The 27,223-nt window shown below is 37.8% G+C and overlaps 1 long non-coding RNA gene across 1 annotated transcript; it reads right to left on the minus strand.

Annotated features, from left to right (window-relative positions):
* Nucleotides 1–161: 161 nt before the first annotated feature.
* Nucleotides 162–25,611, minus strand: LOC128593472 (uncharacterized). The gene is made up of 3 exons (XR_008382362.1): nt 25,476–25,611; nt 15,246–15,415; nt 162–764 (listed from the first exon to the last, which is right to left on the minus strand). It is a non-coding gene; the product is annotated as an uncharacterized LOC128593472 (long non-coding RNA).
* Nucleotides 25,612–27,223: the final 1,612 nt, after the last annotated feature.

Consider the following 27,223-nt stretch of genomic DNA (forward strand, 5'->3'; position numbering starts at 1 on the left):
AATCATTTTCAAGTGTATCTTAAATAGGTTCCCAGAAGTGAGATTTCTATATGAAAAGGTAATAAGAAACACGGGAAATCACAGATTATGGTAAAATTATAATACAGTTTGAAGAACAAACTGTTAACAGACCCCCCAACTATCATTGTTCATATCTTTTATATTTTATTTTTATTTTATTTTATTTTTTGAGACAGAGTCTTACTTTGTCTCCCTCAGTAGAATGCTATGGTGTCACAGCTCACAGCAACCACAAACTCTTGGGCTTAAGTGATTCTCTTGCCTCAGCCTCCCAAGTAGCTGGGACTACAGGGGCCCTCTGCAAAGCCCAGCTATTTTTTGGTTGTTTTCATTGTTTAGCAGGCCCCGGCTGGGTTCAAACCTGCCAGCCACAGTGTATGTGGCCAGCATCCTAACCACTGAGCTACGGGCACTGAGCCTGTATTTTATTTTATAATATTATATATTGACCCCAAAATTAAAACTACATGAAAACATATACACTGAGAAGTTCCACACCCCATCCCATTCACACACTTCACCTTTTAGTATTTCTTTATGCAAATACAAACAAAATATATGCATATACTTTTCTTTCCTTCCCTTTCACAGGATAATGCACACACATTCCATACCATTGTCCACTTAGCAATCTGTCTTAGAGCTGTGTCCATAATAGGAGACACATCTTCCTCATTTCTTTCCACAGATGTAGGATAATACAATGTGTGAAGAAACAAAGGTTTATTCTGGTTCCAGAAGATCTATAAATATTATAGAAAGATTAGTTTTTTGTAATATGAGTTGCAAAATACTTTTCCCCAAATAGTCATTAATCTCCTAACTTTGCTTATGTTGAAATTTGCTATTTCATCTTTTCATTTTTATGTAATTGAATTTACCAGTATTTTCTTTCATGGAGTTTGAGCAATAATTAGAAAAAAGTCTTTCCCACTCTAAGAATAAAAAAATTAACCTGTATTTGAATATTTTTAGGTGTTTGTTTTTTTTATTTTTTAGTTTTTCAGATTAATATGAGGGTACATGCAACTAGGTAATATAGTTTGCTTTTGCAAGGTTAAAGGTGTTTTGTTTTTTATATTTATATCTTGATCTATTTAGAGTTTATCCTGGGATGTAATGTTTTACAAATGGCTATCCAGTTGTCTCAATGCTATTTATTTTAAAAGTCCATCTTGGCTCAGCGGCTAGGGTGCCAGCCACTTACACCAGAGCTGGCAAGATCGAACCCAGCCCAGGTCTGCCAAACAGCAATGACAACTACAACCAAAAAAAAAAAATAGCCAGGCATTGTGGTGGGCACCTGTACTCCCAGCTACTTGGGAGGTTGAGGCAAGAGAATTACTTCAGCCCACGAGTTTGAGGTTGCTGTGAGCTGTGATGCCATAGCACTCTATGCAGGGTGACATAATGAGACACTGTCTTAAAAAAAAAGTCCATCTTTACCCCCAATAATTAGAAATGATACCTTTATTATCTGTTTCTGGACTTTATCTTCCATGCATCATTCTGTCTATTCAAGTGCCAATGTTACATGGTTTTAATTGAGGATAATCCTATGCAAAATATGGTAAAGGTTGTCTACCATACAGTTATTTTAGAGCAACTGTGGAATTCTTAGAGTTAGGGAAGCCTTGGAGATCATTTGGTTTTCATTTTTGTCAGAAAATTCTGTAAACACTATTCTACTCTCACTGAACACCATCCCATAGCACCCCCTATCAACTATTAAAAGGCAATACAGGTTACACACAGTATGTTTTTTCTCAAACTTATGCTAAGCCATGGTCAATGCTAAGAAGGAAACCGAAGTAAGTTTTATTATTACTATTTTTTGTTTTTTGGCCAGAGCTGAGTTTGAACCCGCCACCTCCAGTACTTTTATTATTTTTTTATTATTTATTGTTCTGAGACAGAGTCTCATTTTGTCACCCTTGGTAGAGAACCACCAGCATCATAGCTCACAGCAACCTCAACCTCTTGGGCTCAAGTGATCCTTTTGCCTCAGCCTCCCACATAGCTGGGACTACAGGCACCCACTACTGCACCCGCTATTTTTTAGAGATGGAGTCTCACTCTTGCTCAGGTTGATCTCGAACTCCTGAGTTCAAGCAATCCACTTGCTTTGGCCTCCCAGAGTGCTAGGACTACAGGCCTGAGCCACTGAGCCCAGGTGAAATGAGTTTTATTTTATTATATCTGCAATTCAGTGGGTCCTCTCTTTGAAAAAATTTATCATTGGCTCTTCCAAACTCTCTCGAAGGGCTCTGTGTTTCCCATCTACATGAGAACTCCTAACTCCAGGGAAGGAGGGTTAATTATTCTCCAACTGTGCTTAGAAAAAAGAGAAAATAGGTTTTGATAAACATCTACTTTCTGCCACAGTTCTGTATGTTTCTGTGATTTTTACAGAATCATTCACTTATCTGTTGACTTTTCAGAAAATATGCAAGATGCAAGTGTACAAGCTTAGTACCCAGTTGTGTTATGCTTCTCTACAAAAGGCCTGAATACCTATGGGAAGTGACCCATAAACCTGTACTATTTCATGTCCCATGGGAAACAGCATTAGGTCAATGACAGTAGCAACTCCCAAAATATCTGGTGAGTTGACTTTATCCTTTTATTTATAAAACCAGTAATATGCTACACGACTGTTAATTATGCAGCAAATATTTCAGTTATATTAATTCATTATTTCAATATTGAAGGGGAAAGTGAGTCGCTGTTAATCAACCCATAAACCTACCTATAAAGCAAATTGGAAATTTTAAATTGATTCGGGATGTTTAAAAAACCCTTCTCATTGAAAAAGCATTTCCTTAGTATAAGATCCAACATTCTTTAATTTTTTTTCTTTTGTTTTAGTAAAGGTAGGGTCTCCTCTGTTGCCCAGGCTGGTCTCAAATCTGGACCCAAGAAATCCTCCTGCCTCAGCCTCCCAAAGTGCTGGGATTACAGGCATGAGCCACCATGCCTAGCTTAAACTTTTTTAAATTGGGAAGCATAATATATAAACAGAAAATCATAACAAAACAGAAATGCAGAGCTCAATAAACAAATACAAAATGAACACCACTGTAATCACTAAATAAGTCAAAAAATTAAAAATCAATCAGCCTTTCCAGAGCCGCCTCCAACTTGCTTCCAGTCCCAAATCTCCCTCTGTTTTTCCTGAATAAAACCACTAACCTAATTTTTAACAATGTAATTTAGTGTGCCTATTTTTGAAATGTATATAAAATGGAAACCAAACAATATGTTAGTCTTTTGTGCCTGGTATCTTTTACTCAGAACATCAGGTTTGAACAGATTTACTTGTGTTGCTATGCGTAACACTGATAATTCACTTTTATTATTGTATAACCCATTTTATGAATATGCCACAATTTAAGTATCTATTCCACTGTTGCTGGACATTTGAGTTGTTTACCTTTTTCAGCTATTACAAACAATGCCATGCATGTTACTGTGTATATACATTGGTATATATGTACACACTTATCTATTGTTTGTATATGTAGGAGTAGAACTGTTGGATCAAATGCTGAACTGTTTTTGCAAGTAGCTGTACAAATTTACATGCATTGGAATAAAAAAGAATGAAAATTAAAACCATATTTATGGACACAGATGAACCTCACAAACCTAATATTAAATGAAATCTAGAAGATAATTCCGAGTTCTTTCACAGTGGCTTCCTGCGCCCATCTCAGTGGCTCAGTCTGGGGCCCCAGACAATGCCCGAAGTTCTCCACACTCCTGCTCAACCTCTCCCCAAGGCAGTTCAACTGAGTGCCAAGTCCAAGAACACCAAAACAGTTCACAGATAACAGACGAGTACCTTTGGAAAGGTCGCGCTCTCACCACAGTGGAGCTATCTCATCTAAGTGATTCCTGATGCCAAAGAATATGAAAATATTTAAATGAACAAAATCACACGTCCTGAGAAGAACAACACATGCACTCAAGGGATGGAGAGAAAATAAGTGCATTTCTGCAAAGATCAAACTAATCTGGACGAAGTAGCGTGCATTTACAAAACCATTGCAAGACTCCTCCCATAATACTAATCTGAACACAGTTATCAGGATGATAAATTGTGTGCTCCATTTTTGTGTAAAGATGTATATTATTTGTTATTGTGTGTGACCTGACTGTGATGATGAAAGTGTAAGAGATTGAAGGGTTAGAGCTTTTGAAAATGGTCTGTCAAAATTTAAAATCTTAAATTTGTAGGTCACCTCACTAAAAGAATAAAACCAAAAAAGGAAGAGAAGGAAAAACACACACACACACAAAAGATAATTCCTATTGTTCCACATCCTTCCCCAAAATAGTTTTTTTCTTTTTTTAAAATTTAAGTTGCTAGTGTCTTTTAATGTTATCCATTGTGGCAGATGTGCAGTAGTATCACCCTGTGGGTTTATTTTACATTTTTTTTCCCATTTTTAAATATTGGGTTCTGTATTAATCTGCTTGGGCTGCCATAACAAAATACCAAATTAGGTAGCTTAAGTGGAATTTATTTTTTCACAGTTCTAGAAGCCAAAATTCCTAAACTGAGGTGTTAGCGGAGTCAGTTTTTGGCTTGTAGGTTTTTGCTGTCTTAGTCTATGTTGCCATAACAGAATGCCTGAGATTGAGTAACTTGTTAAAAATAGTAGCATTTTATTTCTTATAGTTCTGGAGGCTGGAAGTCTGCAGTAAAGAGGCCTGCATTTGCCAAGGTCCTTCTTGCTGCGTCATCAGATGGAGTGGAAGGTGGGAGGGCAAGAGAGAGCACTTGAGAGAAAGGGCTGAACTCTTTTATAACAAAACTATTCTCATCATAACCAACCCACTCCTAGGATAACAATATTCATTCATGAAAGCAGAGTCCTCATGACCTTATCAACTCTTATTCAGCCCCACCGCTCAACACTATTACATTAAGAATGACCATTTTCATTAGAAGATAGAAGATTTCAAGTAACAAAAGTTTCCAACACATGAACACATTCAAACCAGAGGAGTCACATCTCCCTGTGGCTTCTTCATATATATATATACACAAAGAATAATCTCAAGGTCTTTTCTCTTTTAACTACACCAGATCCATCAGATTACAGTCCTACCCTTACAACCTCATTTAACTTTTATTATCTTCCTAAAGTCCCTATCTCTAATACTCACACCAAGATTAAGGTTCAAAAGATTAAGGTTACAATCAACATGTAATAGACTGAATTGTGTCCCCTGATAAGGTTTCAAAATGTGAATTTCAGGGGACACAATTCAGTCTATTACAAGTTGATTGTTTTCATGCTGTGTTGCTGTCCACTGGCCTAGTCAGAGACACAGAGGCAAACACTGTAGACGAAATGATTTATTAAGGGATGGCTGGTGTTTGCTTGGGCACAGCAGCAATCAGCTGTCTTTATTCACCTTCTTATATACCCAAAATCATCAGATAAAAATAATCCAAGAACAAGGAAGACAAAAGGTAAAGATTCCTTATCAGCATTAACACAGCGGAGTACGTACACACTTTCTAAACCAAGAATATCTTGTTTGGAGATGAACCACAAAGGGCTGGGTTGTCTGTTCTGTTTGCCTACTTCCCTATATGACTAACTGAAAGTTTTTGCGTTGGAAGGTGCCTGTGGCTCAAGGAGTAGGGCGCCAGCCCCATATACCGGAGGTGGTGGGTTCAAACCCAACCCTGACCAAAAACTGCAAAAAAAAAAAAAAAGTTTTTGCATAAATAGAGGTAGGGGATTAAGTGCAATGGTCCATTGCCCCAGACAAATGATCTGTCTCCAGCTACAACTTGGGGAGGGTCTCTGGCATTTTCTTTCCTTTAAGGCATGACTGCAGACCAAGTACTGGAAATGTTCCTTCTGAGACCTCTCGTACCTCAAGGAGCACAAATGAGACTGATTCACCTCACATGGGTGCAGTGGACTGTACCCCTTCAATACTGGTTAAAATAGCCAATTTTTTTTTATTAAATCATAGCTGTGTACATTAATGCAATTATGGGGTACAATGTGCTGGTTTAATATACATTTTGAAATACTTTCATCAAACTGGTTAACAAAGCCTTCCCGGCATTTTCTTAGTTACTGGGTTAAGACATTTATATTCTATACTTAGTAGATTTAACATGTACCCTTGTAAAATGCACCATAGGTGTGGTCCCACCAATTACCCACACTGTACCCCCATCCTCTTCCCTCCCCTCCCCTCCCCCTTCTCTTTTCCCCTTCATTTTGGGCTGTAGTTGGGTTATAGCTTTCATATGGAAGTGTGGGTGCTTATACATTGGTTTCACAGTAGGGCTGAGTACATTGAATACTTTTTCTTCCATTTTTGAGATACTTTGCTAAGAATATGTTTCAGCTCCATCATGTAAACATAAAAGAGGTAAAGTCTCTATCTTTTTTAAGGCCACATAATATTCCATGGTGTATATATACCACAATTTGTTAATCCATTCATGGGTCAATGGGCACTTGGGCTTCTTCCATGACTTAGCAATTATGAATTGGGCTGCAATAAACATTCTGGTGCAAATATCTTTGTTATAAAGTGATTTTTGGTCTTGTGAATATATACCTAGTAGAGAAATTGCAGGATCAAATGGCAGATCTATTTTTAGATCCCTAAGTGATCTCCAAACATCTTTCCAAAAGGAACGAATTGGTTTGCATTCCCACCAGAAGTGCAGAAGTGTTCCCTTTTCTCCACATCCACGCCAATATCTCTGGTTTTGGGATTTTGTGATATGGGCTAATCTTACTGAAGTTAGATGATATATTCAAAGTAGTTTTGATTTGCATTTCTCTGATGATTAAGGATGATGAGCATTTTTTCATATGTCTGTAGACCGTGCGCCTGTCTTCTTCAGAGAAGTTTCTCTTCAAGTCCCTTGCCCAGCCTGTGATGGGATCACTTGTTCTTTTCTTGCTTATACGTTTGAGTTCTCTGTGGATTCTGGTTATTAGACCTTTGTCAGAGAAATAACCTGCAAATATCTTCTCCCATTCTGAAGGCTGTCTGCTTGCTTTACTTACTGTGTTCTTGGCTGTGCAGAAGGTTTTTAGTTTCATCAGGTCCCAGTAGTGTATTTTTGAAGCTGCTTCAATTGCCCGGGGGGTCCTCCTCATGAATACTCGCCAAGACGGATTTCTTCAAGGGTTTTCCCTGCACTCTCTTCTAGTATTTTTATAGTCTCTTGTCTTAAGTTTAAATCTTTAATCCAGTGAGAGTCTAGCTTAGTTAATGGTGAAAGGTGTGGGTCCAGTTTCAGTCTTCTATAGGTCACCAGCCAGTTCACCCAGCACCGTTTGTTAAATAGGGAATCTTTTCCCCACTGAATGTTTTTGATTAGCTTATCAAAGATCAAATGACAGTAAGTAGCTGGGTTCATCTCTTGGTTCTCTATTCTGTTCCATACATCTACCTCTCTGTTTTTGTGCCAGTACCATTGGCACATTGCTGTTTTGATCACTATCGATTTATAGTTTAGTCTGAGGTCTGGTAGAGTGATCCCTCCTGCTTTGTTTTTATTTCTGAGTAATGTCTTGGCTAATTGAAGTTTTTTCTGATATCATATAAAATGAAGTATTATTTTTTTGAGGTCTTTAAAGTATGACAATGGTGCTTTAATAGGGATTGCATTAAAATTATATATTGCTTCGGGTAGTATGCACATTTTAACAAATGTTGATTCTTCCCAGCCATGAGCATGGTATATTTTTCAATTTGTTAACATCTTCAGCTATTACTTTTCACACATTTTCATAGTTCTCTTCATGTCATTTTTTAGGTAAACTCCCAAATATTTCATCTTCTTTGGCACACTGTAAAAGGAATAGAGTCCTTGAATACTTTTTTCAACTTGACTATTGTTGGTATATACAAAGACTACAGATTTGTGAGTATTGATTTTATAACCTGAGACACTGCTGTATTCCTTGATCACGTCTAAGAGTTTTGTAGTTGAATCCCTGGGGTTTTCCAGATATACAATCATATCATCTGCAAAGAGTGAAAGTTTCATCTCCTTTGTTCCTATTTGGATGCCTTCAATCGCCTTTTTGGCCTCAATTGCAATGGCTAAGACTTCCATTACAATGTTAAAAAGCAGTGGAGACAATGGGCAACCTTGCCTGGTTCCTGATCTAAGTGGAAAATATTTCAATTTAACTCCATTCAATACAATATTGGCTGTGGGTTTGCTGTAGATGGCCTCTTATCAGTTTAAGAAATGTCCCTTCTATCCTATTTTCTTAAGTGTTCTGAACATAAAAGGATGCTGGATATTATCAAAAGCTTTTTCTGCATCTATTGAGAGAATGATATGTTCTTTGTTTTTTATTTTGTTTATGTGATGGATTATATTTATAGATTTACATATATTGAACAATCCTTGAGACCCTGGGATAAAAACAAATTGGTTATAGTGCATAATTTCTTACATGTGATGCTGGATTCTGTTTGCCAGGATCTTATTGAATATTTTTGCATCGATATTCATTAAAGATATTGGTCTATAATTTTCTTTTTTTGTTGGGTCTTTTCCTGGTTTGGGGATCAGCATGATATTTGCTTTATAGAATGTGTTGGGAAGTATTCCTTCTTTTTCTGTGCTTTGGAAAAGGTTATTTAATATAGGTACTAGTTCCTCTTTAATGGTTTGGTAGACTTGCAATGTGCAGCCATCTGGTCCCAGACTCTTCTTTGGGGGGAGATTTCGTATAGTTGATGCTATTTCAGTACTTGATATAGGTCTGTTCAACATTTCCAATTCCTTCTTGCTAAGTCTAGGAAGGTGGCGTGCTTCCAAGTATTGGTCAAATTCTTTCAGATTTTCATATTTCTGAGAATAGAGTTTTTTGTAGTATTCATTAAGGATTTTTTTAATTTCGGAGGTGTCTGTTGTTATTTCACCTTTGTAATATCTGATTAATGAAATTAGGGATTTTAATTTTCTATTTATGGTTAGGCTAGCCAAGAGTTTATCAATTTTGTTAAACTTTTCAAAAAACCAAGCTTTTGATTCATTGATCTTCTGAATAATTCTTTTGTTTTCAATGTCATTTAATTCAGCTCTAATTTTGGTTATTTCTTTTCTTCTACTGGGTTTGAGGTTGGAGTGTTCTTCCTTTTCCAGTTGCTTGAGATGTCCCATTAAGTTGCTGACTTCCACTCTTTCTGTTCTCTTAAGGAAAGCTTACAGCACTATAAATTTCCCTCTTAGGACTGCCTTTGCAGAATCCCACAGGTTCTGATAATTTGTGTCTTCATTATCATTCTGTTCCAAAAATTTGGTAATTTCATTCTTGATCTCATCTTTGACCCAGCTATCTTTCAGTATAAGGCTAGTTTCCATGTACCAGTATGCAGATTCCTGCTATTGGTGAGTTCAACTTTTATTCCGTGATGATCTAAGAAAATACATGGAATAATTTCTTTTCTTTTAAATTTGCTGAGGTTTGACTTGTGACCTAAGATATGATCAAGTTTGGAGGATGCTCCATTAGGATGAAATGTTCTATAGATGTCTATTAAATTCAATTGTTGTATGGTGAAGTTTAAGTCCAAAAATTTATGTGCTTAGTTTCTTCTTGAAGGATCTATGCAACACTGCCAAAGGGGTGTTAAAAGGTGCTGAAAGATATCAAATTGTTCATGTCTGTTAGGGTCTCGCTTATAAATTGAGGAGCATTTTGGCTGGGCACATAAATGTTAATAATTGATCTCATCGTGTTGAGTGTTTCCTTTAACACATATGAAGTGACCATCCTTGTCTTTCCTTACTTTTGTTGATTTAAAGCCTAATGTATCTGCAAATAAAATTGCAACCCCTGCTTTTTTGTTTTCCATTTGCCTGGCTTATAGATGTCCATCCCTTCACTATGAGTCTCTATTTATCCCTTAAGATAAGAAGAGATACTTGTATGCAGCAGATATCTTTCCAGAGTTTTTGTATCCAGTCAGCCAACCTGTGCCTCTTTAGTGGACAACTTAAGCCATTCACGTTAATTGAGATTATTGATAAGCCTGGTGGTATTTTGGGTGTCAAGTTTTTTGAAAGACCAGGGAATGTTTTTAATCCTTTCACCACTGTGGAAGTTGGATTTTGATCAATATTTTCTGGGTGAGTTTGCTTGCTGGTAGAGCATTGTGGTGGTCATTATGGAAATGGGTCTGAGAATATCCTGAAGAGCTGGTTTAGTTATGGCACATTTCTTCAATGTGTGAATGTCATTAAACTATTTGATTTGTTCATCATAAATGAAACTCAATTTAGCTGGATACAGGATCCTGGGCTGAAAGTCATTCTGTTTTAGGAGATTGAAGGTTGATGACTATCCTCTTCTTGCTTGAAAAGTTTCAGCAGAAAAATCTGCAGTCATTCTAATATTCTTCCCCTTGTAGGTTATGATTTTCTTACATCTGGCTGCTTGCAGGATTTTCTCTTTTATATTAACTTTGGCAAAGTTAGTTACAATGTGTTTAGGGAATGCTTTATTTGGATTAAGTCCTGCTGGGCTTTGAAAGTGTCTGCTATCTGAATTTTAATATTTGTTGACATGTTTGGAAAGTTTTCCTCTAAAATCTCTTGGAGTAGAGCATCTGTACCTTTCATATCATTCTCATCACCTTTAGGAGTTCCAATAAGGTGAGTGTTTGCTTTTTTTTTTTTTTGGAATGGTCCCACAACTCTCTCAGGGAATGATCCATCTTTGCTCTCCATTTCTCTTTGTCTTTGAGTGTTTGGCAGCGTTCAAAAGCTTTGTCTTCAATGTCCGAGATCCTTTCTTCTGCCTGCTCCATCCTATTACTGAGGGTTTCTACTGTATTTCTCAGGTCTTTGAGGGATGCAAATTCTTGCCTCAATTTGTCTAAATCTTTGGTGATCTTATCTTTGAATTCATTGAATTATTGAGACAACTTTTGAATTACTCCTTGAACTTCTACTTCCAATTTTACTTCAATTCTATTAATCTTATTTGCTATCCTAATTCTGAACTCAATTTCTGACATCTCAGCCATTTGTTTATGAATGGGATCTTCTGTTGCATCTCCTTTGTCATATCCTGGGGAAGTTGATCTACTCTGGTTATTCATGTTGCCTGAGTTTTTCCACTGATTCCACCCCTTGGTTATTTTTCACCATTTGTTTGGTGAGGCTAGCACAGTGGAATTAAATTAAGGGCTCCTGGAGATGTAATTAACCAGCCTTTTACCAGAGTGCTTTTCCCTACAGCTTTACCAAGGTCCTGTTCAGTACTATAGCCTGAGACTCTGAGGACCCACTTGGTATGATGCGGCAAGGTGGGTCTTCCTTTTATTTAGCTAGACTGAGACCAATTCTAGTGGATCACTGACTTTTGGTTGAAATCTCAGCTACGGAGGAATACAAGCAATTAAGACACCCTGCACCCCACTAGCGTAACTGGGAGAGGAGAATCAGATCCTCCCTCTACAACACAACCAGGATATAACCTTGGAGAGTCCCCAGGTGATTGGCTCAGATCAAGAGTTCCAAACCAATTGTCCCAATCAGCACAAACACAGATCAAGTGGGAGAGTTCAAAAGGTCTCCAGCAACTGTACAGCAGGAGTCCACTGGCAACTCAAGTGTGACTCGCTCCAGTGTTCCATGGAGTCAGAAAGTCTTGCCCAGCAAAAGAATTATTCCAGGGGGGCTGGTGCCTCTTTTCCCACTTTGCATCACTGGCACCCCTAGTCACTGGTACCTGGCAGGGCTGTAGCCCAGCTCTCTCTCATACTCAAGTACACCAGGGATTTGCACCTAAGTCAAAGAGGAGACAATGTCTCCCCCACTGGGCTGTCTCACTGTGCCACCTGCAGGTGGGAGGAGTCCAGGCCTGATTCCCTCCTATGATCATTGGAAACTGGGGAGTATTCCACTTGTGTCTGTACCCAGCTGTGGGTTACCCTCCAGGAGGGTGGTTCTCTCTCTCAGAGACCACACCTCTGCATTGGCCACACTCCACCTCTGGAACCCCTGCAGGTCAGGTCAGGTTCCCTCTGTGTTCAACAGAATTGGGGAGGTATCTCTCCCAAATCTAACCCCAGTGGGAGGGACAATAGAGCTGTCACCACTGTCAGGGGTGGTGTCTCAGGTCTGGAGTACTGCTGTGCGCAGGCCACAGGAGCCAGGGTAAGAAGCTGGAGGGTGGAGCCACCGGCCGCAGGCCACACAAATCGCAGGACCTGGGCAGGAGCTGGAGGGTGGTGCCCCATGGGTAGCAGAAGCAGGCAGGGTGCTATGCTCCTTCCAACACGGGGAAAGTCTCTCTCCCTTTGTGACTCCCTGCCTCTGAAATTTGTTTCCTTGGAGTCCCAGGTTGCCTCAGCAGGGGTGATGGGAACTTATCAATCCTCTCTCTCAGGTCAGCTATCCATCTTCCACTTTATTGGGTTGGTTCTGGCCATTATTTCTCCCTCTGGACGAGGAGCCTCTGCGGAAAGCTGGCTTCAGTCAGCCATCTTGCCTCTCCCTCCCTCAAAATAGCCATTTTTTAAAATTCTAGACACAAGCTCTTTATCCATTTTATGTACTGCAGTGTACTTTCTTTTACTCTGTGACTCCCCTAACATATAACATATTTGTTCTTGTTATTCAATATGACACATTTAATCTTAAACTGATTTAAAGGTTTTTGACACTGTCTAGTTACTAAAAAATTAATACATAAGGACAATACTGACAGCTCACATGGCTCAGCTGAACAGCAGACAGCTTACTAAACTACTTTCTTATGTTTCTGTCTGCCAGCTACTGAAACAAAAACCCTCTTGAGTATTAAAACAAAACTTTTACCACCTTCTACATTTCAGCAAGGCAGAATAATAAATAAATCAGATCCCATGTTAGTGGAGTTTCCACTGATGGCTTTGTTTTTTCTATGATAAGGTAAAGGTGCTATGGTCAAAATCATGTTTGACATAGTGGCAAAATAGAAATGAGGTAGAGAGGTAAGTCTGCAAGAGCCAGAGTGGGAAATGGAAAGAGGACTGACCCCCCAAACACAGCAGGAATTCCAGAGTAGATTTCAAAAAGCAATACACTGGTAAGAAAGAAGATTCCCTCAGGCCTGGGTATGCAGGAAGGGTTTAAGAAAGAGAAGGGTTTCTTTCCCATACCACATGGTATCCCACCCACTGAATAGGCAGATGGTAGAGGGCCTGATCCTCAGAATCCAGAGACAACAAGCAGACTGTGGAGAAGATCATGACCAGAAAAGAACAAAATGTAAAACTTTACTTGATCATCTGGTCTCAGGATTTCCAGAGAAAATGTTCCCAGTGGCTTCCTGGTAAAGTAGGTTCTTAGGTTTCTTTTATAGAAGATGTCTTAAAGGAGAACTTTGGCCCAGTTAGTATTCAGGCAGCTTCCACTTTGTACTATCATTCTCCTCCCTTCACTTGCCTTAGGTTTTATCTGTTCAATAATCATAAAACTATAGAGTCTTTAACATGTACCTGTAAAGTTTCTTAATGACAACGCCTTCTAATTACTTATTCAGTAGATACAAAAATATTACAATAAAGTAACCCATGCTAGATGCCCAGGTAGTTAATAGCAACTAGTAAAAAAACAGAATACCGGGCGGCGCCTGTGGCTCAGTCAGTAAGGCGCCAGCCCCATATACCAAGGGTGACGGGTTCAAACCCGGCCCCAGCCAAACTGCAACCAAAAAATAGCCGGACGTTGTGGCGGGCGCCTGTAGTCCCAGCTACTCGGGAGGCTGAGGCAAGAGAATCGCTTAAGCCCAGGAGTTGAAGGTTGCTGTGAGCTGTGTGAGGCCACGGCACTCTACCGAGGGCCATAAAAGTGAGACCCTATCTCTACAAAAAAAAAAAAAAAAAAAAACAGAATACCTATAAAATGTGACATGTTTACAAAAGTTACAGTAGGCATAATTTATAAGCACTGCTTATTGAGTTTGCCTAATAATCACATAGCACAATATATATCTTTAAATATGTGTAACACAAACTTATAAAAGCTATACCTGAATACAACCCTGTTCCTCTTTGCTTGAGTTTTCAAATTCATAGTATAAATGCCATAGGTACCTAAGGATTTATACTTAAGACATTAAAAAAAAACAAAAAAATTACAGAGAACATATATGAATAGATAATAAGAGATAGAAGATGGCTAGGTGATAGCAAGAAAGAGAGAAAAACAAAACAACAGAATTAGAGATAAGCTCTGATTAAAAGATGACTTGTGACCAACAAAAGGTTGGAAGTAATCTCTTACAACTGAAGGCCACAGGAGACAGATGGATGATAAATGTGTGAACTTGGTGAGTTATAAGGCAACAGGGAATAATGGGGCCTACTGCACTCCAGAGAGCCCACTAACATTCAAACTTTTAAAAATACTCAACCACAATGTGTCTGTCCTGGGTGCCAATACCAAACCCCTCTATTTACCACCAAATAGGCAAGTTCCCAATCCCTGGTAGCAGACTTAAACATGTTATATGAATGACTCATTCACTCATTCAACAAATATTTATTGTGCATATACTATAAACTAAGTACTGTGCTAGGTACAAGGACAAACGTTATAATCTCTATAAACCTTAATTGTCTTCATCGATAAAATGGAGATGTTAATTCCAGATTTACTCCTCATTCTAAGCCACATCTTTTGTGACTATGATTGGCAGAGTTTTATCAGTTTCTCTCACTAATTTTGCCAATCCCTGATGGATGCTGGCACGCCCCATGTGTCTACCCTGATGGTACCATTCACATTCCTGCCTCTGTGGCATTGCTCTGCCTTTCTGTAGGACTTTCCTTATCCTTTGGGTTCTTGCTGCTCTTAGGCTTCTCTGTTCATCCTGATCTGCTTTGCTCACATGTATGTAAAGGCCCTTCCCTTATATATCCATGATCAAGACATGAGATTCTAGAATTTCACCCAAACCACACAGAGCGCTGGGAAAATATAAGAAGTAGATTACAAGTAGAACTTAGAAGTAGTTTTACGTATATACAAAGGCTATCCTTTAGTAGTTAGGATACAGAGTCCTAACTAGTTGGGATGCTGAAGCTGATGGAGCACTTCAGTCCAGGATTTCAAATAGCAGTGGGCCATGATCATGCCTCTACAGTCTAGCCTGGGCAACAGAGTGAGATCCTGTCTGTAAAAAGACTTTAAAAAAAAAAAAAAAAGGACATACAAAACAACCACAAATCCATATTAGAGATTCTCTCTGAATCCATTGGGAGAGACTGCTCTCCAGTGGTGACTCGGAGATGAAGCTTCTTTCATCCTGGGACTCAGCCATCTTCAGCACATGGTCTCTAAGAATCATCTTAGGTTGCTCTCAGGGTTGCTAATCCAAGAAGTCTTAGTGAAAAAAGGCATAAAGTATTGTGAGTGATATGTCGCTCTAGACCAGATCTGAAAAAATATACATCACTTTTACCTGCCTTTTACTAACCAGAACTTGGTCACATGATCATACACACTGACAAGTACAACTTAGCAGGAATCTAACTGAGTCCAGGAATACGATTGTAGAAAATGCTTATCAGCCTCTGTTTGAAACAGATGCTTTGCTATTAGTACACCTGGCTCAGGCCTGTCTCTCTTTCCTATCATGTCACAGGGGCCAGCATTTATCTCTGGACTGAGTTGGTTGGGATATTAAAACAATAATGAACCAATGAATAAAACCAATTGATAAAGTGATGTACAAATCAGATGATTCTGATGATTATGAATAATGTCAATAAAAACTATAATAACTGAAGTAATTTTTGCTTTTGCTTTTTAAATCAACTTCAGTGAAACATAACATATAAACTGCACAAAATTTAAATATACAATTTGAATGAGTTTTGGCAAATGTTACCACCACCCTCATCAAGATACAGAATATTTTAATGACTCCAAAATTTTCCTTAAGCATCTTTTAAGTTAATTTAGTAAATCTAAATAAATGGAGAGATATATTCATGGATTGGAATCCATATTCATGAACTGTTAAAATGTTAATGCTGGAAATTAATCAGCACTAGATTGAACTTACAAGAAATGCTTAAGGGAGTCTTACATTTAGAAGGAAGAAGATACTAACTACCATCATGAAAATACACAGAAGTCTAAAACTCACTGACAGAATCAATACACAAAGGAGAAGAAGAAAGGAATCAAACTTTATTATACCAAAAGAAAACTGCTGAACTGCAAAACTTAACAATAAGAAAGGAAGTAAAGGGCGGCGCCTGTGGCTCAGTGAGCAGGGCGCCGGCCCCATATGCTGAGGGTGGCGGGTTCAAACCCAGCCACGGCCAAACTGCAACAACAACAAAAAAAAAAAAGAAGAAAGGAAGTAAAAGAACAAAGGATATACAAAACAACCAGAAATCAATAAAACGACAAGAATTTAAGTACTCACCTACCAATAATAACTTTGATCAAATTAACTGATAAGAAAAAGACATTATAGAAAATCTTTACATATATTATGCATATATATGTATATATTAAATATATAAAATAACCTTGAATGTGGGACTGGATACAGTGACTCATATCTATAATCTCAGCACTTTGGAAGGTTGATGAGGGAAGATTTTTTAAGGCCAGGAGTTCAAGTCAAGCCTGGGTAACATAATAAGAGCTTGTCTCAAAGATTAAAAAAAACAAAAAACAAAAAAAGGAGGTATAGTGGCATATGCTTATAGTCTTAACTGCTTCAGAGGCTGAAATTGGAGGATCACTTGAGTCTAGGAGTTTAAAATTACAGTGAGCCACGATCATGCAACTGTGGTCTACCCCAGAAAACAGACTGAGATCCTGTTTCTAAAAAGATTAAATTTCCCAGTTAAAAGATACCAAATAGTCAAAATTTTTTTTAAAAACCCAAGAAACTGTAGACTGCTGTCTATAATACACTCACCTTAAATGTAAAGACACACATAGACTGAAAAGTGAAGGGATGGAAAAAGATAATCCATGCAAACAGAAACCAAACAATATTTACAACAGATAAAAAATAAGTCAAAAACTATAAAAAGAGACAAGGACATTATACTGGGGGTGCCAAAAAAAATGTATATACATTTTAAGCTATTATCTACTTTTTGAAGTCAAAATGAATTACAGTACCAATGTGTAGTATGATGTTTGCTCTAACGATGGTATTGATCAAATGAATGCTAGCATCACCACACAACAGGAAGGACAGTCAGAAAATGGTGAAATCATGGTTATCCTTAGAGGAGCAAATGTTATTTTGAAGTGGTATTTGAAATTCTAAAAACATCGTGGATGTACAATGACAATAGAGGGATAAGTATGGGGAACCTTAAAGGAAGTGGTGTTCTGTAGAAAACTGATTACACTGGCAGTATTTTGGGAAGAAACTGAAATAGCATGCATGCACTGTAATACAAGTGGACACTTTGATAATTGTTGCTCAAGCAGTACATTGCTGTAATCAGAAGTGTCTGGACCATGATGGTAACTATTTTGAGCACCTCTTGTAATTGCAGAAATCAAAAATGACTTGTATTCATCTTTTGTTGTTGATATATATTATTATTACAATTTTAATATAATTTACAATTTTTTCCATTCTTAAAATGTGTATACCTTTTTTGGCACCCTCTGTATAATAACAAAGAGATCAACTCAGCAAGACATAACAGTTGCAGATATTTATGCACCCAACATATTTCACCAAGCAGCTGCAGAAAACGCACTTTTTCATCAGTACATGAAACATTCTCCAGGATTGACCGTGTTAGGACACAAAACAAATCTCAAAAATTTTTCTTAAAAAAAATCAAAACCTTATCAAGTATGTTATCTGACCACAGTGAATAAAATAAGAACAACATTCAGAATTATACAAATACATGACAATTAAACAACACCTGAATGACCAATAAGTAATGGAAGAAATTAAGAAAAAAATTAAAAAGTCCACGAAACACCTGGGCACAGTAGCTTATGCCTGTAATCCTACCACTCTGGGAGGCCAAGGTGGGTAGAATGCTTGAGCTCAGGAGTTGAAGACCAGACTGAGCAAAGTGAGACCACGTCTATGCTAAAAATAGAAAAATTAGCCAGGCATGCTCATGCACACCTGTACTCCCAGATACTCAGGAGGCTAAAGAAAGAGGATTGCTTGAGCCCAGGAGTTTGAGGTTGCTATGAGCTATGACACTAAGGCACTCTAGTCTGAGGCAATAAAGTGAGACTCTGTCTCAAAATAATAATAATAATAATCCCTTGAAACAAATGAAAAATATAAACACAGTATACCAAAACCTATGGGACACCACAAAAGCAGTATTCATAGGCAAGTCTGTAACAATAAATACCTATATCTTAAAAACAAAAAAAATTTTAAATAAACAACAACCCAATGGTGTAACTCAAGAGACTAGAAAAACAAGCATAATTGAAACCCAAAACTAGTAGAAGAAAATGTAAAAATCTGAGCAGAAATAAACAAAATTGAACCAAATAAATTTGAAAACCTAAAGGAAATGGACAAATTCCTGAACCCATACAACCTAGCAAAATTAAAGCAAGAAGAAATAAAAAACTTGAACAGATCATAATGAGTAATGCAATTAAATCAGTAATAAAGTCTCCCAACAAAGAAATGCCCAGAACCTGATGGCTTCACTGCTGAATTCTATAAAACTTTTAAAGAACTACTAACAATTCCCAAACTATTCCAAAAAATTGAAGGGGAGAGAATTCTCAAATTCATTCTATGGAGACAGCATAACCCTAATACCAAAACTAGATAAGGACACAACACCATAATCAAGTGAAATTCATTCCAGGGATGCAAGGATGGTTCATTACATGCAAATCGATGAACATGATATATCACATCAACAGAATGAGGATTAAAACAATATGACCATCTCAAAAGATACAGAAAAAGCATGGAATAAAATTCAACATCTTTCATGATTAAAACCTCTCAATATATTATGTATAGAAGGAAAAGTACCTCAATGCAATATAGGCAACATATAACAAACCCACAGCTAATACACTGAATAGGGAAAAGCTAAACACTTTTCCTATGAGAACTAGAAAAAGCCAAGGATGCCCACTGTCACCACTCTTATTCAAGATAGTACTGGAAGTCCTAGCCAGAGCAATTAGGCAGGAGGTAGAATTAAAGGATATCCAGATTGGAAAACAAGTTGTCCCTGTTTGCAGATGACATGATCTTACATAAGAAAAACCTAAAGACACCCTCTCCCCTGCCCCACACACGCACAAACACAAAACTCTTTGAACTTATACATTAATTCAGTAAAGTTGTAGTGCAGGGTGCAGAATCAACATAGAAAAATCACTATGATTCTTATAGATGAACAATGAATTAACTGAAATAGAAAGCAGTCCCATTTGCAATAGCTACCAAAAAAAAAGAAAGAAAGGAAAAGACAAGACCAGAGCAGCCCTAGGAATAAATTTAACCAAGAGGTTAAAGACTTCTGTAATGAAAACTAGAAAACCCTAATGAGAGAAACTGATGAGGACACGAGCAAATGAAAAGAATCACATGTTGATGAATTAGAAGAAAATATAGTTAAAATGACCCTACTACCCAAAGCAATCTATAGATTCAATGCAATCCCTACCAAAATACCAATGACATTCTTCACAATGCTATAAACTAGAAACAACGTGGATGTCCATTAATGAGTGAATAGATAAACTGTAATAGAGCCATATAATGGAATACTATGCAGCAATGAAAGGAAATAAACTACATATACATGCAGCAAAAGAGATGAATATCAAAAACTTGTAGAGGAAAATAAAGAACATATATGATGTAAATCTCATTCCCATGAAATTCTAGAAATGGAAAAACTAAGCTGTAATGATAGAAAGATCAGTGGCTGCCTAGGACCAAGGGTATGAAGGTAGGGCACAAGGAATAGTACAAAGGGAAACGATCTAGGTTGGCAGAAATGTTCTGTATCTTGATTATAGTAGTAACCACTTGGGTATATAAAACTTACTGAATTGTATAATCAATACAGGTGCATTGTGTATAAATTATTCCTCAAAAAATATGAGGACTTATAGGGGTCTATGGTTGATAGGATTGTTTCATTTTTCCAAGAGGATAGCCTTTATACAGAAATTGATGAGTAAAACAGTAGGATAAAACAGAAAGCCTAGAAATGATCATGAAAACTGTAGAGTAGAAGTACCCTTAAAAATTGGTAGAGAATGAATGGTGCATTCAGTAATTAAGGTTCAGAACTGGCTTTTAGATGCAATCAAAAGAAAATTATAGCTCTATCCCACATCATACACAAAAATTTCAGACCTAATTAAGATACAGATGAGAAAAGAAAATCTTTTAAAATTTTAGAAGAAGATAAAGAGAATATTTATAACCTCTGGGAAAGGCAAAATTTCATAGACCATAAGGTATTCAAAACAAAAAGTATTCAGGAATATACTGTTGAATTAATTTGAACAGATGAGAATTAACATTTCCTACAACACCAGAGTCATTCTAATCACAGTTAAGAGACAAACAATACAGTTGTAGAAACTATTTGTTCACATACAGGTAAGTATAATAATCCAAACTATTATGAAGACCTATTAACAATCAGCTAGTAAAAGAAAAACAATTCAAAAGAAATATTGGTGAAAGGTGTATCAACATTCAACTGGTGTTAAGAAAAAAGTACAAAAAGGCCAACAAAAATGCAAATGAAAATAACAGTGAAATACTGTTTCACACCCACGGTGCCAAGGATGTAAAGAAAGGCCACTTGACAGCAATTTTGGCAGCCTGGAGTATCCATTTCTCTTCTTAGTACACACTCTGAAAAAAACCCTTGAATATATGCACAGAAATATATACTTCAATGTAAACTGCAGCAGTGTTGGCAAAAGGAAAAAAATGCTGAATGCCCATAAGTAAGTCATATATAACCAAAATATTAGTTATAGTCATACAATGGGCAGCTAAAGAATAGGAGTTTATTTTAATATAACTGCTTAAAAAGTCTATCAAAAGCATAATGTACATCCAGTTATAAAAAGGGGGTATGAATAATAGTATTAAAATCATTTTAAATTACTTTTTCATTTTTCTATAATTATTATGTTTTATAAGAATAATTTTAAATATCCTGGGTTTGAGGGGTTTTTTTTTGTTAACAAGAAGTTCCCCCTTCTTCATGAAGCCTCCCCCTTTAACCCCTGCCCACAGGAGTCTCTCACCTCCACATCTTGAGCTCAAAGCTTCTTCAGGCACTAAGTACCACTGTGAGATAATTTACAAATAATCATTTTTAATAATAATAATAACAAACACTAACTTTTATTGAATGTTTTGTATATGTGCTGATTAGGGTGTTCTTAAATTTGTATTTATTCCATCTATCTGTTTAGGTAGACTGAAACCTCATAAAGCCATACCTTGAAATGCGAGTATTTAGGAAGAAGGGCCACTATCTACCTCTAAGAATTAAAGGGACAATTTCTGAAGAGACGTATGATTAGCTACCTATTATAGAAAACCAACCAAATCAGTGGTGGAATTCAGAGCATGACATCCCCAAACATTGCACTTCTGGCATATTGGCTATTTTGAGTAAAAAGCACTTGAAAAATAGCAGATGCAAGAAAGATGTTATGATCCCTTTTTTTTCTTAAAAACAGGAGATGAAATTCCCGTGTAGAGAGGAGCCCTTCCCTATAGAAAAAAGAAAAATTCTTATCATCAAAAATAATAACCAGACTTTATTAAAATAATTCTTATTTTTTCCTACCTCCCATATATTTTAGTTACTTTCCCACAATTGCCTCTCTTTGCTCAATCTAAAGACATTCTTTGTGTCTTCATTTTCTTATGACGGCTCCAGTATTACACAACTTGTGTTAAATAAATCAGTATGTTTTTGAAGGGGTCAAGGAAATACCATCCCCAAATCTGATGTTTTGCTGTGCTGATTACTTTTAAATTGTTCACTTGGAGAACAGCAAATGCAGGATGGAAGCTTCTCTGAACTTTTACCCAACTAAAGACAGATCCTCCAAAAGAAATTCAGTTATCCAGAATCCCCTTCCCAGGAATCTCATCTCCCTCTCCTTTAGATGGCCTACATCTCCCTTCCTCCTCCCCACTATGAAGTGAATATATAAACTTCTAGATCTCACTGGATTTAGGGAGTAAAGACATAAGCTTATAGATTTCACAGGGTTTCAGGTATTCAATTTTCTTTCATGCAAGGCCTCTCATATATGTTAATACATTTGTGCATCTTATCTCCTGCTAATCTGCCTGCTATAAGTTTGATAGATTCAAACCCTTAGAGGAGAGAGGGAAAAGTCTTCCCTCCCCTACACTTTTCTCCTGTTTATCTCTTTTATGCCAGATTCTCAGGCCCAGTCAGAGAGATAAAGGTAAGGGGTAAAGTTTTACCTCCCCTACAAAAACAGTATTTATAGAACATGTTATGGGTATAAAAATACATACATTTATATAAAAATATATTATATGATATATATTATAAACATATTGTAAAATATATTTTATATTATTATAATATAATCATTATATATTTTATAATTATATAATATATGTATATTATAATACATTTTTATATTATAATTAATATTATGTTATATTATAATAATGTATTATTATATATTATATAATATACATATATTATATATGTATACAATACATATAATATAATAAAATAATATATATATAATATAATTTTATAGCTTCCATTATGGAAGCTATAAAAAGTCAAGATAATTTAATACTAGAATAACTTTTTAAAATTATTTTTTATTTTTAATTATTATTGGTACATAATAGTTATATACCTTTAGATTAACTATCAATGTGATTAACCACATTAACAAATTAGAAACAATATCTGGAAAAAAAATTTTCCTCTAATATTCAGGAAACATGAAAAGTTAAAATTCAGTGAGCTAATTATTCAATTTAAGAAGGCGGTAAAATGAGCAAAAAGAAGAAAAAAGAAATGATAAAGATTAAGGTAGAAATTAGTGATAAGACAACAACAAATGGAAGAGATTAACAAAAGTAAAAGACATTACTACTTCCAAAATTAGCAAAACAGATCTCCACCAAACTGATCAATGGAAAAAAAAAAGCAGGAGGGTAGAAGATGAAAGCTTAAAAACTGGGGAGAGAAAAACTCTGTATTCGTTGCAATCCAGAACAAAATTCAAATGGAGAATAAACATTTGAGAATAAACACATTCTAAAATTTACACAGAAAGAAAAGATGCACAGATGATTAACTTCAAACTACAAAATATGAAGGAGATCAGCCCTCCCCAAAGACAATGTCATAGTAACAAAAAGAACAAAGAGAACTTTAGAAAATACTGGAGAGTTCAGGGATAGATTCCAGTGGATATGGAGATTCAATATGTGAAGAGGGACAGCATAACAATGGGAAAAGGACAGATGGTTTGTAGAGGATGCCCGAAAAAACTAGCTCAATGAACGACAAAAATTAAACTGGATCTCACATTCAATAGTAGATAGATTAAATGCCTCAAAGTGTAAGGTAAATTCTAAAATTTGCAAAAGGAAATAAAAAAGGTCAACCTATAGATGGGCAGCACCTGTGATTCAAAGAGTAGGGCGCCGGCCCCATATGCCAGAGGTGGCCGGTTCAAACCCAGCCCTGGCCATAAACTGAAAAAAAAAAAAAAAGAATAGAAAAGAACTTCTTGAAGTAAATCCCGTAAACACAAGCCATAACACAAAAATTCACAATTCCGATTACATTAAAATTAAGGTTTTTATTCTGTTCAATTAAGGATGCACAACAACATTATCATATTTGTGAGAAGGCATTTAAAATATCAACAACCAGAACACGATTAACATCTAGATTATGCTAATATATCTTTTATCCCTTTCTTTTTCTCAACGAATATATCCATATATCTTTAACAAGAATATATAATCTATTCAATAGAAAAATTGACAAAGAATATCACCTGGCTGTAATGAAGATGAGGAAACCAAAATTCTAACAATTATTTAAAGAAGTTTACAACTCATAGAACCAAAAAAAGATGGACAAATGAAACAGTAATGAGCTATCACTTTACACCTATTTGACATTCTGTGTAAAAAGGCCGAGCACGGTGGCTCACGCCTGTAACCCTAGCACCCTGGGGGGGCTGAGGCGGGAGGATTCCTTGAGCTCAGGAGTTCGAGACACCGCTCAAGAGCGAGACCAGGTTTCCAGAAACAGCCGGGGGTTGTGGAGGGCGCCTGTAGTCCCAGCTATTGAGGAGGCTAAGACGACAGGATTGCTTGAGCCCAAGAGTTTGAGGTAGCTGTGAGCTATGACACCAGGGTATTCTACCGAGGGTGACAAAGTGAGGCTCTTGTCTCGAAAAAAAAAAAGCTTGATAATGCCACAAATTGGCAAGGACACGAAAGGACATAAAAACTGGGACACAATACTGGAACGTGGTGCAATAATACCTGGCAGTACTTAGAAATTGCTAGAATTTATAAGTTCTTCACTGAGAGAGTGAAAAGGTACAATGAAGCAAAGAAATGCACATCACAGAAGAGTACTTTGCAGTTATTAGAATTAAGATAAATTAGAAACAGTAACATGGAAGAGTCTTAATAACATGCTGAATCACAGGAATAAGAAACAGCATGAGAGCACAATGGCAGAGCCTGTCAGTTTTACAAAATCCACAACCCAAACGTCCAACATGTGAATACATTATGAATTTATCTTTTCAATGTAATGGACTCAACGAACAGTATTATCTGCTCAGATAAAATAAAGTCGATACCTGGCAGGAAAAAAAAAAACTGGCAAGAGGTTAAATACAAAAGATCAGTACAAGATAGCAATCTATATTGGTTTGCCTGTTCTTAAACATTCATTTAAATGGAAAAAAAATCATCTCATGAAAAAAGTTCGTTTCAATGTCATACTGTCACGTTTCGGAAATTACTATATATATTTTAAACTATTTTACATTGCACACGAACTTTATGGACACCGTGTGTGTGTACATATGCCCTGACAGAACGTAACAGATCGTCAGAAGCGTGATTGCCTCCTCGGGGAACTGAAGCGAGTTCTTCCTCCGGTTCATCATCTTTTACTTCTTTAAATAGTAGATACAGTCACACGTTAACTTTTACAAATCTGGAGTCTACATAGGCATAGTTCCATTATTTTAGTTTGTTTACTTTTCCATTTGAAATCTTTCTCAGTAAAGCTGGGTCACCGCACAACACAGATTCACCGCGTGAGTGGGGGGGGGTAGCGGGTTCTTAGCCGGCGCACCAGCCCCGCCCCGCCTCCATTTTCAGGTCCCGCCCTAACCCAGTCCCATCTCAAGAGACCTTTTAACTCACCCAGTTTCTCCCCGGCGGTCCCAGACCCGTTGTCTCAACGCACCAGAAGAGTATTCCTCCCTCCCAGATGGGCTCCTTTCGCGGAGCTCTCGCTCTCAGAGGAAAATGAGAAAAGCATCGCGGAGACCGATTAGTGGCTCTCCTCAGAGTACAGCTTTCAGACCCTGGGGCAGTGAGAAAGTGCCCCAGACTCACACCAGGCTTGCAGATGGACGAAAAGTGGCCTATCAGGTAAGAGGACGCTGGGTCTGAGGAAAGGGAGTTGACCAATCAGAGGCGCCAGAAAACAAGCCTAGCGTGAGTAGTGAGCAGAGCAACTGGAGGCTGTAGAAGGCGCTGGAGCTGGTGCCGGCGGAAGGCAGGGCAAGCTTGCAGGCTGTGTTTCTTTTCGCCCGGCGTGGCCCCATACCTCCAGCGGCCCAGCTGCTGCGAGAGCTCGCTGAGCTAGCTGGCGCTGCTAGTGCTGGAATCTGGCTTCGGGCGGCTTGCACCACTTAATCCCAGTTGCGTCTGCTCTTCTGCCACGATCCTCTGAATTTCTATACTCCATCTCCGAATCCTTACTGCTTTCTGAAGGCGTGTCTCATTCGTGAACCGAATTTCGGTTATGAGAATCCTAAATAAGAGTGATTTGTTCTTACGGACGAACAAAACATGAGTATTGTTTTGGAGATAGAGTCTCTCACTCTGTTGTCCACACTTGAGCCTAGTTTACAACAACCTCTAATTTCTGGGCTCAAGGAATACTTGCCTCTGCCTCCGAAGTAGCTGGGGCTACAGGCGCCCGCCACAATGCCTGCCTAGTTTTTCTGTTTTTAGTAAAGACGGGGTCTCGGGTCTCCTTGTTCAGGCTGGTTTTAACTCCGGAGCTCAAGGGATCCTCCCACCTTGGTCTCCCACAGTTATGATTACAGGAATAACCCACCGCACCAGGCCAGGAACTTCTTCATAAGAAATGAACTCGTGACTGTGTGGTTTCAGAACTACAATGTGTTTCCTGAAGTATGTCAATGGCATGGCAGGGAAAGGGTATCTAAAGGTTCCCCACAGTTTCCCCGCTGGTTTACAGATCCCAGAGGCCTGTATTAGGCCTTCGATCAGGGATCCTGCTTAGGTGAAGAGGAAGCGGGGATTCGGGGTGGCCCTGCAGGTCCTGCAGCCCGCCCTGATCCAGCTGGGGTCATTAGTGGTCCTGCCGCCTTCCAACCTGCAGGTCCAGCAGCAGCCGGAGCCTTGGTCTAGCTGCCAACTAGAGGTCCCTGCGATCTTGAACACTCCCTAGACTTGCGTCAGGGAAGGGAGGTACTGAGTTGGAGGTAGGATCACTTGAGGTGGCTGTGGATCTGGATAAGGCCAAAGAAGTGGCACGTGATGATACTCCTCAGGGGAGAAGTCCCCTCCTTTTCACTCCAGGGCTACAAGGTGTCAATCCTGTAACTGAGCCCTTCCCCATCCCCACTGCTGCCGCGCCCACGGCCTTTTTTAATTTGTTTAGAGCAGGCGGAGACATCTGTAGATTATTAAAAATAACTATTAAGCTCTCCAGATGACTGTAATGCGCTGCAAGTTTGAGAACCATTGATCTGGACTGAGTCCTATACACTAATGAATACTTTTCTTTGCGGTCCCTGAAATTGAGTTTATACTTTTTTCTGAAGTAGTGAAAGCCCAGAGAAGGGACTTACCCATGATCCCACGGTAGATTAAGTGATAATGGCCCAAGAATTCTTTACTATTATTATGTAAGT

Source organism: Nycticebus coucang, chromosome 9 (assembly GCF_027406575.1).
Source record: "Nycticebus coucang isolate mNycCou1 chromosome 9, mNycCou1.pri, whole genome shotgun sequence".
Lineage (NCBI taxonomy): Eukaryota > Metazoa > Chordata > Mammalia > Primates > Lorisidae > Nycticebus > Nycticebus coucang.